Raw genomic sequence first — 18448 nt, 5'->3', positions numbered from 1 at the left:
TTAGGTAGAAAAGATTTACAAACAGTGTGACCTTATTTATCAGGCCCTGTGAGGCAGACAATTTTAATACAACCATGCAGATTAATTTATAGCTATAAAATGCAGTAAAAAGTATGCAGCAGACAATAAAAGTGCTATAAATATCTGTAATAACTATTAAAAATAAGCAAAAAACAGGATACTTAATGTTATATATCACAGATCAGAGTTTTGCTCGGTGCCCTTCCTTCGATTAGCTCTGTGTGAAATGGCAGAAACACTCACAAGGTAAGTTCTTAAGTAACAGAAAGTTGAAACCTGAAACAACTTTAAAAAAAGTTCAAAAGAACCAATGAGGTGCTTAGTTCAAGCCGTAGCCCAGGTAACCCCAATTAGCCAATGACCATAAACACTTCACTCTCACTGAAATGCAAAAATGCCTTTTGCTAAACTAAGATGGCCTGAAACATGTGCTCAGACACACAGCCTCTACAAACAAACAACTAGGCCCAGAAGACAAGCCTGAATATGCACAATGCTACAGCTACTACCTACACTAACTTAGGTAGAAAAACACTACATAAATGTTTATCACAGCAGAAAATCAGCAGTGAGCCTTTAAATGAAAGTGTTAAACAGATAAAGGAGCAAGGAGACTCTAGAGAATGCTTTTAACTACAAACAATTCAGTTATATGATACACTCCTTGGCAGGAAATCAGAACAAACAAACACAAATAGATGTTTAACAAATGGAGAAAATTTCCAGTTAATACCTCGCACACAGTGAAACTAGCTATAAAAGATTTACAAACAGTGTGACAGTAAAAACCTTATTTATCAGGCCTGTGAGGCAGACAATTTTAATACAAACACGCATGATTAGTTTATAGCTATAAAATACAGTAAACAGTGTGCAGCCTTCAATAAAAATGCTATAAGTATATGTAATAAGTAATAACTAGTACAAATAGGAAAAAAACAGGATACTTAATGTTATATATCACAGATCAGAGTTTTATTCAGTGCCCTTCCTCCGATTAGCTCTGTGCGAAAAGGCAAGAGATCAAGGCAGAGGCAGAGGTATTTTAGCAGCTTGTCTATCCCAGTGAGAACAAAGGAACAATAACAAGCAAAAATGCCCTTGCTGGTGATATTGGAGTATGCATTTCATGCTTACAGAATACTGTAGACACATGAAAACAGATGTTCTCAGCTGTAATGGCCTTACATTATTGCATATTCGTCATTGGAGCAGGGATATGTTTAGGACATATAAATAAAATAAGTCCTATGAGTATGATGCTGTACTGAGATGTGTCAGAAGGTTTTGGATTAAGTCCTGCGGTGGGGTCAGGGGTGACAATTAGCACCCAAGATTGTGAAGAAGCACCAGTGTCAGCTGTTATTCTCCTTTACAGGGACAAAAGCATTACAAAAGGTGCTTCTTGAGTTATTGATGCAATACTTGGTGTACATCTTCTGATTAATGGTTTATTTTAAACATGTTTAAAAATACCCATGGAACAAATTATAATAAAAATGAACAACAAAGACATTGTCAACATACAGTCATGGGACTCATTCCAGTTTTTTTTTTTTTTTTAATGAAAGTCATGCCTACTTAACCTGGTAGACTTCTTGCAGAAGGTAACCAGTGAAACAGGTGAAGGTAAAATGGTGCATGCTGCCTACCTAGACCTGGCTAAGATGTTAGATACAATGCTCCACTCACATATTGTGGACAACTCATTGAACTAAGCATGAGCATAAATCCCTGCATAACTCACAGGATTGCCAGCTGGCTTGAAGATAGGACCCAAAAAGTCATGATTGATGAGACCACCTCCACCAAGAGGCAGGTCACCAGTGAATTACACCAGGGATCTGTGCTGGGCCCACTCCTGTTTGGTATCTACTTCTCAGAGGTTAAGGCTAATGCCAAGGACCTCTGGCTCACCAAGTTCACAAACAACTGCAAACTGGTAGCTGTCATAAATTATTCCCCTAACATGGCTGGTGCCAAGCCATGGATTAATTCTCAGTGCAAAGATGTGAATTATAGTGCATTTGGGGAAAATGTTCACCCAGGTAAATTTCTCCATTGATAAGACACCCCTAAGTGCTGTCCTGATAGTTAGAGATCTAGGAATATATGTAGACAGCAATTTGGCCTTTTACCAACATGTTGCCAAGGAAGCAAGGCAATCATTCTATGTTCCCCAACTCATAAGCAAGGGTATAGCATCCAGGTGCAAGGAAGTTACAGTATTATCTACTCAGCCCTTATCCGACTCATTAGTGAGTAAAATGCCCCTTTCGGCATGTACCTTACTAGGCACATGCAACACTTTGAATGCTCACAGAGGTTTCACACCAAGAAAATCCAGGGTATTAACACATTATCCTATACTGATTGACTAAGATCCCTGTCTCTATACCTAAGACAGCTGATTGAGATGCAATCTGTGCTTGGCATATAAGGCATCCTTTGATCCAGCCCCGATGGAGCTTTTACACATCCTCAAAATAAGCAGCACCAAAATCACTAGATTCAGGGATTTGAAATTTACTTTTGACATAAACAGAACATTTTGGTAAGACAGATATGTCTCAAAGGATCCCTATGCTCTGGAATAGGCTCCCCATCTACATGAAGAAAAGTCCATCCCTAACCCTATTCAAACATAACTTTGACAGTTGGATGTCTCTTATAGACAGAAGCTGACAGTAAACATTCCCTGGCTAATATTGGATGGGTAATCATAAATTTATTCCCAGTCTAGTCTCCATGTCACTTATAAACCAAAGGTCAACAATAAACATTCCCTAACTAATATACCCCCCCACCACATTTTAGCAACTTCCTAACTAGCACATCCCTCCTAGCAAATATCACCTCCAATTAAGATGTGCATGTTACAAGGGGACACAAGATTGGGTTGCATGCCTAGGCTTATAAAGACCCTGGTGGGTATTAACCTCATATATACTTATGCATGTATGAACCTATAATATAATCTGGGACCTAGTTTGCAAAATGGTTCATTGTTCTTTACTGTAGCTTTCTCTGTTCAACTGAATGCCTGTATATCTCTGTGGCAGATCATGTACAAAGTACAGATTGAGAAGTATTATTTTGTTCGTATCAGTAACTGCACCCCGTGCCAAATGTATTTTGCTGCTATGTCTAGTGTACCAACAATGAAGGTGCACCTTGACATAAAGAAGGAAGATAATCTTAAGGAAACTAATCTTATGTGTTTTAGTGTTGAGATGAACACATTACATTTCTGTAATCTGGTTCCTGCCACTGATAATATTCTTAATAAAATGAATCCATATTTTCTAGTTTCATCTTTTATGTATTAAAAACTGAATCCATATTTTCTAGTTTCCTTTTTTATGTATTAAAAACTGAATCCATATTTCTAGTTTCATCTTTTATGTATTAAAAACTGAATCCATATTTTCTAGTTTCATCGTTTATGTACTAAAAACTGAATCCATATTTTCTAGCTTCATCGTTTATGTATTTCAAAGTGTTCTTCACAGATAAGAGCTACTTTTTAGTGGTTCAAACACTATTTTCATGCCCTGCTTCACAAGTGGGTTAGTTACATCATTTGTTTATTTCTTTATTTATTTATTTTCTAATTCGTTATTTTTGCATACACATTTTCTCTTTAGATTTGTTGTAATTATTCTAATGCTATATGGTAAGCAATATTTTGCAGTTAGGTGAAACATATCTTGCCTTGGAGGTAATCATAATTTACCACTACAAAATGGATTATGTTTAGACATCTACATAGCTGAAATGGTGTGTTACTTTTAAAATACATTTACTACAGTATGTTCTCTATTTCACTTTGAAATACTTTTTCCTTTACATCCCAAGTTTTTACAATTTTTTTAACAACTTGCTTTTTAGATAATCTGTCATGGTAACTCCAGGCCTTTTTTGTGATGTTGTCGTTGTCTCTGTGAAACTGCTACATATTTCATCGTAACTCTAGGCAATCCTTTCTGGGTGTCTATTTCACATAAATAATAGTAGGCATGTTTACATTGAATTTAAGTTATCCTGGTATTAGCCATTCATCCAGCAACCTTGCCAAGGCTTCCCCTGTACGTTCCATGTCCTCTTTTGTATCAGACCTGCTGTATAACTTGGAACCATTAGCAAAAATATGATAGTCATCTCCATATAGGCCTTCTTTGATATCTTTAATAAAGATTCTAAAATGGACTGTCCCCAGTAATGACCCTTGAGGTGCCACACTAATTAGGATGCTTTCACTGAGTAAGCTCCATTTAATATAACCCTCTCTGTTTAATTGTCTACCCATGTTTAACCCCTGCTGCCACTTTATGATCTACTTCAAACCAAAAATGCTTTACTGCTCTTTAGTGTGCTGCTATGTCAAACGTCTTGCTAAGGTGTTAACAGGCCACATCCACTTCCCTCTCATGTTTGCTATGGTTAAATATTTCCTTGGTATGTTTCCCCAGTTGTGCATCCAAACCATGTGGACACCTCTGTACCAGAGGCTTCCAAATAATGTAAAATTATTTCAGTAGAAATTTCATAGCTTTACATATAGCAAGAGGAAAGGTTGCTACGTTGCTAATTTTCAACTTTCATAGTGTTAACAGTTTTATGAAGCTTCATCATAGCTGATCTGTTCCTCTTAATCAGGAGCCTTACCACCCTCCAATTATTTATTAAAACAGCTAATTAGTGCTTCAACTATTGCTTCTTTCAGCTCTTGAATAATTCAAGATTAACTCCATTATACTCAGCTGCCTCATGCACTTTTATTGGTTCTAATTATTTTAAGGCATTTGTTTCTGTGAAATGTCTGCACAAATGCGACAGTAGTTATGATGGCTAAGTATACGCTTGTTGCAGGATAAAAAAATGCATACTGATGGACAGCTTCTGTTGATGCTACCACACAACAGATGGTACCACCACAATTGACCATTCATCTGTATTGTCTTTTAATTAGTATGTAAACAACTCCTCATTCACTAAGCCACTTTTTCTGAAATTATCCATAAAAGGGAATAACTGAGATACAATGTAATAATGCTTTAGAAATTTTGTTAGGAATTCATAAAATGTATAGGGTCACATGAAAACTGAGACAAGAATAATTTTTGAATCAGGGGCATAATGTTCAGTGAACTTTTGAAATCAATTTAGCAATGCCGTTTTTCATTGTATTAGACAGAACAGAAAAACAATCTGCTTAGGAGACAAAGGCACCTTTTGATTCACTGCATTATTCTTGCAGATCTGTTCCTCTCAAGAATATAAGACACATACACACACACACACACACACACACACACACACACACACACACACACACACACACACACACACACACACACACTTTAGACAAATGAGAAAGTTATCTTTTTCCATCCTTTTCACTCAACTAAAGAACTAATGCTGCAGCCAAAGCCATGTCACCTGTAGTCACCACTCTCTGATGGGAGCTGGTACCAAGAAAAGGAAAAATCAGATGGGGAATTCAGCTTCTGAAGCATTCAGCAGGAAAACAGGAGTTCCACTTTTACCCCACAGACTTGAAACCATTGTTTATTCTTTGGAAGACTATGGAACACAAATAAAAGAGATCATCAACAGATGTCCCGCGGTGGTACGGCGGTAGCATTGTTACCTCACAGCAAGAGGTTCTGCCGTTCAGTTCTCGGCTTGGCTTGGGAGTGCCTTCTCTGTGGAGTCTGTATGTCCTCCCCGCGGTTGGGTAGTGTTTGAAAGACATGCGTGCGTAAATGGGCGTGCCTTCATTGAAGGATGGGCATCGAGCTGGCACGTCAGTGTTTCGTAAAAATCTACTGCCAATCATTAGTGGACCGGAGTTCCACTGTGGCGACCCATTACCGGGAAAAAGCCGAAAGACAAACAACAACATTAACAGATGTCCAGAGGCAAGAAGGAAAACAAGCACTTGTTTTTGAATCAGTCATGTAATCAGCTACTAGTGCAGGAAATTTTGAAATTACATTTGCTGCAGCTACTTTACATATTTATAAATACACTTATTTAAAACTAGATAACAGGTTTTGTACACTCTCTCAAGTTATGCTTCTATATCGCCCCATAAACACACAAATTCCTTATGTTTTTTTTTTCTCTTTTGAGTTCTGTGCAAGGCATTTCTTTTGATAGTGCTTATGAACCTCCAGCCAAAAGTATGTTTAATGCATTGCAAAAGTTTTGTATCTGAGTCCTTTTTTTGCTTAGGCATATTAACAAACTACCATAGTAAACCTATGGGCTGTGATATTCTTACCTAGTGATTACTTCTTTTTCCATTTGTTAATCAGTTAAACCAACAAGGAACAGCTGAATCTTTACAACACTGAGGCAGAAGCATTGCCTATGAAAATGACTTTTGTATAGTCCCAGAATAAATAAGGCAGAAGGAATCAAATCCAGAACTATTTAATAAGATAATTAGCTTCTCATAGCCTTGATACTTTGGATAAACTGCTACTCATTCATTTACTTGTGCACTGTAATTTCTCTGGATCAAGAAACTGATATAATAAAAAGTATTAAAACTGTATAAGTTAGAAAGTCTTTGTTGCTATAAAAGTGAATGAACAAGCCTACTACATACTGCAGCATTTATAGAATGCACATACTCTAATTTAAACAGAAGGTTTTTGCTAAGCACGAAAACTCACACCACTAGGAAATTTCTATGTAGATTTTTTCTGCTGCTGCTAAGTGACCAAATGCATTCAGTGTAACTGAGATTGCCTGAGGGAAACAGATCCATGTGTAGAAACTCCTTTACAAACATAAGCTTTTCATTTACACCTAAGAACAAACAGTGACAGCTTTGAGTTCCCTGTCAGAGTTGATACATCAGAAGTACACCTTTCAAGTAAAATCTTTCATTTACAAAAAAACACTCATCATTAAGTTCTTTAAAAAAATGCTTCTCAGGATGATCACAGACTTTAATCAGTTACTGACACCAAAAGGCAAACACTGGAAGTACAATGTGTGTATGTAAATATATATATATATATATATATATATATATATATATATATATATATATATACACACACACACACACACACACACACACACACACACATACAATCCTACTCCACCCTGAGCTTGAATGAGTTGTGTTTCAGTGAAATGGGAATCAATGGAATTTTCAATGATTTTGATACTTCGCTGAAAGTGAACTGTTAATTAAAGCATGATCACAGAACAGTGTGTGTGTGTGTGTGTGGGGGGGGGGGGGGGATAAGTAAGTTTCTCCGTACTGCTAAGGATGTGCAGTCCTGGAGGTATGATGAGTGCAGCTTTACATACGTGGAGGAGCAGGTGGATATGCCTACCCTCCTGAAAAAAAATCAATTTTTTCCATTTTTTGCTATGGTCAATGGTTTTCAATCTTGAGTAGATACAGCAGGGAGCAATTCTAGTTGTTAACCAAGGCAAATACGTATAGGCGCACACACATGCTCACACGTGTGTGTGTGTGTGTGTGTGTGTGTGTGTGTGTGTGTGTGTGTGTGTGTAGACAGACAGATGTAGAATGCCTAGCAAGACAGAGATATACTGAAATACAGACAGATATTCCTAGATAGGTAAATACAGATGCAAATGCAGGTAGAAATACTATACAGAAAAAGATATTTCTCCATCTTCTGATATACTTATAGGGAGGGGGCACATCTACCACATACTAGCAGATGTACACATTTACTGATAGAGATTCTTACACAGACACAGACACACACACAGCTTTTCCTCTGCTGTCTCCCACTTTCTAGTCTATTGTGGTGTCGATTAGCCCAATGAAATACCTAGTATGTTTTTCAGATGTAGCATCTGATGCTCAGGAATGGCCAAATTGCCATAGACTCCTTAACAATTCCATCTTACCTCATATCCTTTGATCAATTTTATCAGATGCACTTTACAACCTGAGTTCCTAAATGAATCATTTTTAAAAGCTGGATCATTTACTTTTTATTTCCCCTATATATCTAGCCTCTTTCTGCTCTCTCTGGAAAAACTACCAATCCTCTGCAATTCAGTTTAAAGCTAAATAAATGATGCACTATTAATTTTCTATCAGTACAATTTAATAACTTGTAAATGCAATGGCAGCATTTAGAAGCCATCCACCTAAGTTTATTAAATAATGAGATACCTCAGTAAGGAAAATGGATTGTTTTTAACAGTTCCTTTTTTGTCAGAATCAGGGTATAACCTCTAGACATCATTTATTTTCTTTGCCACACCAATACAAGATTGATTTAAAGTGTATCACCTACCTAAGCTGCACAATATATTTTCTATTTGTACAACAGAGACAAAAGTATAACAAAGTTGCCACACTGCATGCATACTTCTTCTCATTTTCCCACTTTGACTTGGACTCACTCTAGACTCATTAGGAAGATGCTTAAAACAGTGATCTCAATACACCCCATTCAAATGAAGTGGAGCTATTTATTGAATTTTAAATTATTCTTTATTTGGCCAGCCAGTCTGAGAGTGGACCATGTTTAAGAAACTCATGACTGATATCATATGTAGAATTATACATTGCATAATTAATTTTATGCGAGCCTTGTGATTTTTTTCACATTTGGTTTCCTTGTGTCCTCATTTTCACTGTGGGCAAAATTGCTTCATCACTTTTTGCTTAGTTCTGTAGAAACAGTAACAATAACAGTAGAAAACTGCCTGGCATACAAGACCAATACAAGGTTTATTACAAAAGGAACATTTCTGTATTTCATTATATCAGTTACGTAAGTGATTTGCAATGCAAACGTCACCAGCACTAGGCCAGGGTTAATTTTTATTTTCAAAATGAGCCCTGTACAGCTATTGTGATGCATAGAAAACCGTGAAACTCACCCTGACATTTATTACCTCACATCACTTTCTTTGTAGTTTAAATGGTATGGCAACTGACCAGTTTTTTATTTCTTCCACTACCTATTGAAAAATTATGTTGACAATGCATAAAATGTTATAATCAGAGAAATCTGTACTTAAGACTTTGTAGTGCAAAAACAAATGTTTAGAGGTCCAGAATATTTTGCAGCTTTGTAAGCTGTAAAAAATAGCAGAGCCAAACAGATAGTAACCATAAGTGAAGTGTTTGTATGATGATGAAAAGGTATTAAAACTTTTTAGGCACTTCTGTTTACTATACATATGCTTTTCTATGAGGAAACAAAATATATTACAGCTTTTAAAAATGTTTACAGTTTTATACACTGATATTTTGGTAACTATTGGTGTGCAATCTTTGTATACTGCTATACCCAATGACATTGCATTAGAAATGGTTAGAAATTGACTGATTATGGAAATGTTGATATTATTTTATCATACAATTTCTTTGAATTAGATGATAACTTTTTCAAGCAGTTAAATGGGGTTGCAATGGGCACAGCCATAGCCCAGTGTTATGCAAATACATTTATGTCAAGGTGTTAATCTGCTTATAGTCATTCTTCATATTATGCTGAGAAATTTGTTTTTTATTGATGATATTTATTAATATAGAGAACATTTGAATACTTCAGGAGTTTTCATGGTTTATTTAAGCCAAGTGATGAATTATTTAAAGTTTACCTAGGCTTATGGTCTTACTTCCATTATTTATTTAGATTTGAAAATATATAAAGACAAGTGCCAATTGCTAACTAAAATTGATAAGACGTTACTTGTAAAGCAATGCATATTGAGTTAAGGACAGTTTATGAGGATCTATAGGCTGACATATGAGGATGGGTTGTTTGTTCAAGAAAGTATGGGACTTTCAAAGAAGGTTTATAATACAGGTTATCCAGTATGCATGGTTGATACATTATTTAATGATAAGTCCAACAACAGCACCACATATGAGGCGACCAGACTCACTTGAATTATCCAGAATCCTCAAATAGTGTATAAAAGCAAAGATCTTTAATTCACATAAATCCAACAGGTTAGCGCTTTCACGTACTGCTTCCTCAGACCTTAAAAATTCAAATGCTGCAGTTGCACTCTTTAAATACTGCAACAGTCAAGGGCGAGCCCTTCTCTTAATGATTTAAAGGGAAACAACTTCATTTTCTACCTGCTGCCAGATAACACAATATAAAACAATAAATATACATACTTTATCCCTGAACTCTGACACTAAAAACTGTCATTATAACATATATGACAGTACATAATCAAAACCTTAAATGAAACATTACACATGTTGTCAATGAGCATGCATTCAAAATTAAAACTATTCTGCCTAAAACATTCAGAGTGAATCAGCTCGCATATTAGCCATTCTACCTATATATAAAAAATAAATGTAAAATTTCAGAGCAATCAAAGGATATATACATCTTACAAAACAATTTCCAGACAGAACATAAATGTACATATTTCACTATCCATAAATGTCAAGGAGTCAAAAGGGAGACATGGGCACCGACTCAATATATCTCATCCTATCTAAAAACAGAAGTGAGGTTGGAAATGAACGCAGCTTTGGTTTTTAGATAGGATGAGATATATTGAGTTTGTGCTCATGTCTCCCTTTGACTCCTTTGATTGCTCTGAAATTTTACATTTATTTTTTATATATAGGTAGAATGGCTAATATGATTCACTCTGAATGTTTTAGGTAGAATAGTTTTAATTTTGAATGCATGCTCATTGACAACATGTGTAATGTTTCATTTAAGGTTTTGATTATGTACTGTTATATCTGTTATAATGACAGTTTTAGTGTCAGTGTTCAGGGATAAAGTATGTATATTTATTGTTTTATATTGTGTTATCTGGCAGTAAGTAGAAAATTAAGTTGCTTCCCTTTAAATGGTTAAGTGAAGGGCTCGCCCTTGACTGTTGCAGTTATTTAAAGAGTGCAACTGCAGCATTTGAATGTTTAAAGTCTGAGGAAGCAGTACGTGAAAGCACTAACCTGTTGGATTTATGTGAATAAAAGAGCTTTGCTGTTATACACTCTGAGGATTCTGGATAATTCAAGTGAGCCTGGTCGCCTCATACGTGGTGCTGTTGTTGGATTTATTATTTTCTTCATTTTCCGTGGTGAGGCGTTAACTCTGTTGGGAGTACTTTGTAGTTGTTTGATTTACATTATTTAATGAAATTAGAGAAATACTATATACCAACAATGCTGTAAAGTGGATATATCTGATCCTCTAAATGAGGATAAAAACAAAGATTATACAGTTATGATATGTTACTCACTTTATCTGTGAATGAGAGAGCAATTAAGTTTCTAAAACTGGAAATTTTTTGTTGGTTTTCTAGACAGATTAGACAAACTGGGTATTGAACCTAAATTTATAACTAAGACAGGTAAACATTCATTCTAACTTTGTAATACTGTAGTGACTTCCTTAAAGAAGGTGTTTCTGAGAAGATTGTATAGCTTTGTATATAGCCTCGGTGCCTTTACAATATTAATGGTGAATTTGTACTAACTTTATTAATACTGTATTGTACTTTGCATACATGTAAACTGTTGACCTAACTCTATTCATTGTCCACTACAAACTGTCTTTTTAATACTGTACTATACTTTGCATATGTATTAACTGTGGAGCTTTTCTCCCTGGGCCTCCACTGAAAAATGACTATCAGCTCAGTTGTTCTAACACGGTCAACAAATGTCAAATAAATAAACAAATAAATATAGTTTTCAAAAGAAACAAGATACTATGTCTGTTATGTCATCCTTTAAAGTCATAAGTGCATACACATTAAATAGCTATAACATAAAAATATAAGAGAAATTTAACTGCAAATCCAAATCTGTGGTGAATGCTGATATTTTTCTCTAATATAATGCATTCTGTATAGGGAAAACTAACAGAGAATTACATTTTAGAGTTTATGAGTACTTGCATACAACAGACAATAATAACTATATTAATGTAATATGAGAACATGTGAATGTATGCTCCAAAGCAAAATGTTTTATTTTTTTTCTTTAACTGATAACAATCAAGAATTTTAAGTTTAGGTCTGATGCCAAAGATGATCTTGACAATAAAGAATTTAATTGGCAGCTAAGATTAAATGCAAGCTGTTACCATAGGCTAAATGTCATGGAGAATTTTAAATGCAAATAAAAGGGAAAAAAAATGAAGCCCTGATCATGTGACTGTGTCACGTGATTCATAGTCACATAGGTTCATAGATTTATGCTAGGCTACTAACTACTAGGGTCTTTACAAGCCTGCCCATGCAACCCAACCCAGTTTTGACCCCGAGTTCCTTGGAAGCCTATATGGTATAGTATGCTAGTAACGAGGTAGCTAAGGGTTATATGGGAGGAATATGTTAGCTACTGATTAATTTACTTGCTGTTGATCTCTGTCCATCTGAGGCATACCAGGGGTGAATTTGTGATTTCCCATCCAATGATCAAGGTTTCATTTGAATAGGGTCAGGGATGAGCTCTGCTCCATGTAGATGTCATGTGGAGCTTATTCCACAGTGCGGGGATCCTTGGAGACACATAACAGTCTCTCCAGCATATTCCATGTATGTTTCAAGTAAAGTTCAGATTCTTGGATCTAGTGTTTCGGGTGTTGTTTGTTTTACAGATGTGCAAGAGATCCGTCAGAGCTGGATCTGAGAATGCCTTATATGCTAGGGATAAATCACCACTCAGTTAACCTGTAGTACACTGAGTACATAGGGCCTTAAGGCAATCTGTATAAGACAGGGTATTCATACCCAGGATTTCTCTTGGTGAGGAACCTTTGAGGGTGTTCCAACTGCTGCAAGTACATGGTTAGGTGCATGCCAAAGGCAGCATTGTACTCAATGATGGGTCTGATAAGGGCTGAGTAGAGTGGTTCTATACCTTCCTTGGATCTGGATGCCATACCTTTGTTTATCAGTTGGGCAGCATAGAACAATTTTTTGCTATCTTGGCTACATGTTGGTCAAAGGTCAAATTACTATCTAGATATGTTCCCAGATCCTTAATTATCAGGTCAACTCTTAGGGATGTTTTATTAATGGAGTAATTAGCTTGGGTGGACTATTTCTCAAAGGTCACTCTACTGCATTTCTTGGCACTATGTTTTAATCTGTGGCTTTGGCACCAGTCATTTGGCTGTGTTAGACCCTTTTGTAGACTGTTGGTGTCATGGGGGGAATCTATGACAGCTCGCAATTTACAGTCATCTGCGAACTTGGTGAGCCAGCGGCCTTTGGCATTAGACTTGACTTCCAAGAAGTATATGCCAAACATGAGTGGGCCCAACATGGAGCGTTGAAGTACTCCACTGGTGACAAGTCCTCTGGTGGAAGTGGTCTCACTGACTCTGACTTCTTGAGTCCTATCTGTGAGTCACCCAGCCAGCAATCCAGTGAGATATTCTAGCTCTGATAGTTTATCAACATTACCTGACTGGGGTATTATACAGAATACCTTGGCCAGGTCAGAGTAGGTGGTATGCAGCATTTTCCCCTCATTCGTAGCTTGTGACACACTCAAAGAAGTCTACCAGGTTGATTAGCTAAGACCTTCCCTTAAGAAAGTCAAACTAAGATGGTTCCAGTGTCTGTAAGCTGCCAATGTCCTTGTTGATCATTTTCATGGTTTTGAATACTAGACTTGTCAGACTGATGGGTCTGTAGTTCCTAGGATTGGTTGATGATCCACACTTATGAAGAATAATGACAACTGTGGACCTCTATTCACCTGGTGCATAACCTGTTTTGAGGCTGTGGTTGAAGAGTGCTCCTGCTTGGGCATGTTTTAGGTTATTTAGGAGCAACCAAGGATATTGCTGGGGTCCATTAAAACATAGTTGTTGGCCTTAGTGGAGTGCCACCAGGAGCAGCTCAATTCTAATATTTGCAGGGATATGCTACAAGGGATTTTACAGTGGTAGTGGGGGGTGATGTTAGAGCTAAATTTATAAGCCAGTAGATTAGCTAAGTCATGCTGTTCAGTGAAGGTTGTGCCATTTAATACCAGTTCTACCCACTGCTGATTGTTATATTTAAGGTCCTTGATATAGCTGAAGACGGCTTTGTGGTTGTCCTTAGCTTGGGAGGCTATCCTGACATTGTAATTGATCTTGTTGGACTTAATTAGCTTTTTATTTAGTTGAACCAGTGAGTTCTTGTCTCTCTGAGAGTTGCTCTTTTTGAGTTTGGCCATGATTTTTTTCTTTTGCAATATACCCTCATAAGGTAAGAATTCCATCAGTGGGGTTTTGGTGTCAGATTTGGGCTTACTTCTGGTAGGTATAGCAGTCTCAATGCAGCCATTTACACATTTGTACAGGGCTTGTGTAAGTAATTATGTACAGATAGTTTTGTCACTTAATAGGACGTAGTTTGTTGTAGAATAGTTCCTAACTGCTGTGGGTTTATTTGGGGTTTTCAGTTTGATTTTTATTTTATGGGAGTCAGATTTGGGTCTGTACACACCAATAAGAATGTGACATGGGGATTGCAACACTATCCCATGTTGGCGAGTACTAGACTCAATATGTTTGATCCTCTGGTTGAAGTGCACACTATCTAGTCCAGGGTGTTTTTGTTGATAATGTCCAGGAAACATTGTACCTGTGAGTTAGAGGCAGTGTACATTTCCCAGTCTATAGAGGAGGAAGTTAAAGTCTTCCATGAATATGGTATTTGATCAGATGGTGAGCTCCTCAAGTAGGTCTAGGTAAGAGATGTGAGCTATGTGGGTCATAGAAGGTGACCTGTAGCTGGCCAGGACATGATAAAAACTTGTCTATGTGTGAGGAGAGCTTGTAGTGTGTGGGGTTTCTTGTTTAGATTCCTAGCATTGAGCAGAAACATATTAAGTTTGCTTTGAGTTTTTTTGCTATGTTGGTAGTTTTGTCATTTTGGCATTGCTTAAAAGAGTCTCTAACAAGATGGATACATTTTTAACCAATATTCAAAAGCATGGGGGGAGGGGGGGGGCTAATGAAGATCATCCTTGGCAAAGCAACATGTTTTGTTAAACATGTTCTCCCATGCTGATAACGTATTCCCCTGAAGTGACACCATAAACAACACCAGTTATTAAAATGACTCATTTTCTGTTCATACTGTGGCATCATTCTTCTTGAATGTAGAATGCTAATCAATGCAAGACACGTACCTTTCTGTGACTCATATTCAGAGAGAGCCATAATGTGTCTTTTCATATAGTCCAGTGAGATATGTCTCAGGTCATTTACACCCCCATGAATTATGACAGAATCATATTGGTACCTGGAGAGCAATGACCTGAGTGTGTGCATGATATTGCCGACCCTAGCTTCAGATAGGGAACTAACAGTTGCTCTACTTGTTCATACTAGTATGAGGGGCATCCGTGTGTCACATAATAGAATCCCCCATGAGAAGAGTGCAAAGTAAAGTGTTTGCTTGCTTTTTGGGCTTTGTTACTGGGGCACAGTTGGGTGCAGGCTTATGTGTGGTTTTACTTGTTGCTTTTGGTGTGAACTTTAGTGAATGCTGAGGATAGCTATTGCCGTTTGATCACTCAGGAGTTCTTTGTGATCTGGCAAGTTTTTTTTTTTTAAAGATCTTCAGCATGCAAAGGTCTATGTGGAAGGTGAATGGTTTATGTGAACGATGTAGTGTGTGTGTATGTTTGTGTATGTTCTTGGCAGCCTTGTTTGTAAGCAAGATTTTTTCCACCAAGAATGTTATGAATGTACATCTCTTGCATACTGTGCTAGCTTCTTTAAGGATTAAAAGGTTGTCTGAGTACATGAGACAATTGGTATACTGTCTCAAGATGCACAAATCTACTAAGCTGGCCAGAGATATATTAAGCAATTTCAAATCCATATTATTTGGACCTGTATTTGGTTTGTGCTATTATGGTTTAGGAACTTTGTTTTACAGGGTTCACCTGCCTAGTGTCTATGTTTAAGGCTAGATGTTAGTGCTATGATCTGATATTAATACAGTTCGGCATGATAACTTAACTGCACTAAGCTTAGCTCCATGCAAATCCTTCCTGTAATGCAGGTTAGAGTGCTAAGTACTAGCTTTATAGGCTTCCTACTAAACAGGGTACTGCTAAACATGCAGTGAACAGTTCCATGCAAATGTGTCTCATTTATAGCAGACTGAAAAAAGCTGAAAACTAACTCCTCTGCCCTCTGGCCAATAAACAACTACACTTCGAGCCTTCCAACTCATAGAGACCAAGTAAACACCTTCTGCCACAAGATGGATGATCCTAGAATTTCTTAATGTAAAACCAGAACAAAGGTAGCTCTCAAGTGCAGATTAACACCAAACAACTCAGCCCCTAAAAGTCCTCTAGCTAATGAAACAATCTCACTTTCATCTTCCCTGTGTGTTTTCCAACTCAGACAGACCAGGCTACCTTTCTAATCATACTAGAATTGCAGTCCTAGCCTTAGTGTAAAAAACACACTTTAGTTAGCCAAAAGTGAAAATGTATCAGAAACAAATCAGACAACTAGCTACAAGTAAATCTCAATTAAGCCTTCCTGTGAGTATCCCAACTCAGGAATATCAGGCTACCTTTCTGCTGCCATTGGGATTGCAGTCCCAATCTTCTTAATGTAAAAACACACTTTGGTTAGCAACTAATGATAATGTACCAGAAACAAATCTAACAACTAGCTACAAGTAGTTATAAGGCAATTCAAAGGCATAGAACAATGAGGAACACACACACAACAAGCTTAGTTACAATTCAGACAAGTGGCTAATGCTAGCATTTTGTTTTACATTTGGAAAGTGACTAAAACACATAGTTAGATGAGTAATGCTGATAATCCACTTAAAAGCTCAGAGAAATAACAATGGATACAATAAAACTCAAATCAATTTATAACTGTAGCTTCAGATTCAGAAGACAGCTAATAAAAATGCAATAAAATGAATGTCTCTTCAGTCTGATGAAGTCTGCTTTGAGACAAAAGCTCTTATTGAACAAATGGAAGACAGTATTTTTTAAACAAGGAACATCTTTATTAAATTATCATGTATGACATAGGCCATGTTACATTTATATACATGAAAATAAATCATAGCAACACAATCTCAGTTATAAACATTATACATTCCAAATAGTGTCATCACAAATTAGCTGCAAACATTGTAGATCTCTTTTTACATATCCAACCGTTGTTAGTCAGCCATTATATACCTCATTCAAATCCTGCCTTCTTTTAAGTCTTGTTTCTCCTCTGCATGTATTGATCCCACGTTTCTCATTTTTTCCTATGTAATTTGCTCCTAGCCTTTTCTAAAGATCCAAGTTCAGTATTGTTGGAATAAAATGTTATATTTTTATCTAAAGTTGTTTCTGTGGAGTAAATAAAAAATAATATCTACTGCAATGGGCAATAGAACTTGTAGATTTAGAAGCACTGAAGAGTGGGCAAGACGCAGAAAATATAAAGGATGTGAGAAGAAGAGCAAAGCGAGTCGATGAAGGTATAATAAAGCAGAGCAGAATAGAACTTACTGCAGTTACAAAATATGAAACACTATGCATCCATCTAGTTGGCATTTGGCACAGGGGATTACTTTCTTGAGGCAAGGGGATGGGGTTTGACTCCTTTTGTCTACAGTGTAACTCTGCGCAAGTTATATGGGATCAATCTACTACAAGCATTCAGGTCCCAAACACTCAAAAAGTATTGTCATGAAGGCAGGAGCTCAAATGTCTTGTAGCTTATACAGGCTGCCACTCATGCTTAAATATGAATATGAGTTCAGGCAAGCAGAACTTATTATTTAAGTTTGAGTGAGATAAGTGTGACAGCCTAAAGTGTGTGTGTGTGTGTGGGGGGGTACTGTAGATTATGGCAGTGATTGGGAAGGGGATTTATGTTTAGGGAGCAACAGGGGAATTTTAGGGTTAGGGTTAGGGAATGAAAACAGAATTTTAGGATTAGTGAGCAGGAGGGGAGTTTTAGAGTTAGGGAACAGGAAGGGAGTTTACAGTTTGGAAGTGGTAGGGTAGTTTTAGATTTAGGGAGTGGAAGGTGAGTTTAAGAAGCAATTGGGGCAATTGGGTTGGGGCAGTTAGAGTTTTAGTTTTACAGAGCAATTTGGGACATGAGGTTTAGAGAGAGGGAGTGGAATTTTAGTGTTAGGGACTGAGGACTCAGATTAGGGACTCAGTGAGAGTATCAGGATTAGAGTTAGGGCTCTGATAGGGGTATACAGTTTAAAAGGATGGGTGTCTGAAGGGTTAGGTAGTTAAGTAAGATCAAGTTAGTAGCAGTGCCTTTTCATGCAAGTGGCAGTGAGCAAGTGTATTAAGAGCTACTAGCATGCAAGTAGTTGTAGTAGACCCATATCTATTACTACTATATACTACTATGTACATTAAGCTGTTTATATTGTTTAAACTGTATGTCTGTGTTATTGTTCAAACTTTATT

Source organism: Protopterus annectens, chromosome 6.part0 (assembly GCF_019279795.1).
Source record: "Protopterus annectens isolate FY-2018-M chromosome 6.part0, PAN1.0, whole genome shotgun sequence".
In the NCBI taxonomy this organism is placed as follows: Eukaryota; Metazoa; Chordata; order Ceratodontiformes; family Protopteridae; genus Protopterus; species Protopterus annectens.
Note: the sequence above shows the minus strand (reverse complement) of the source record.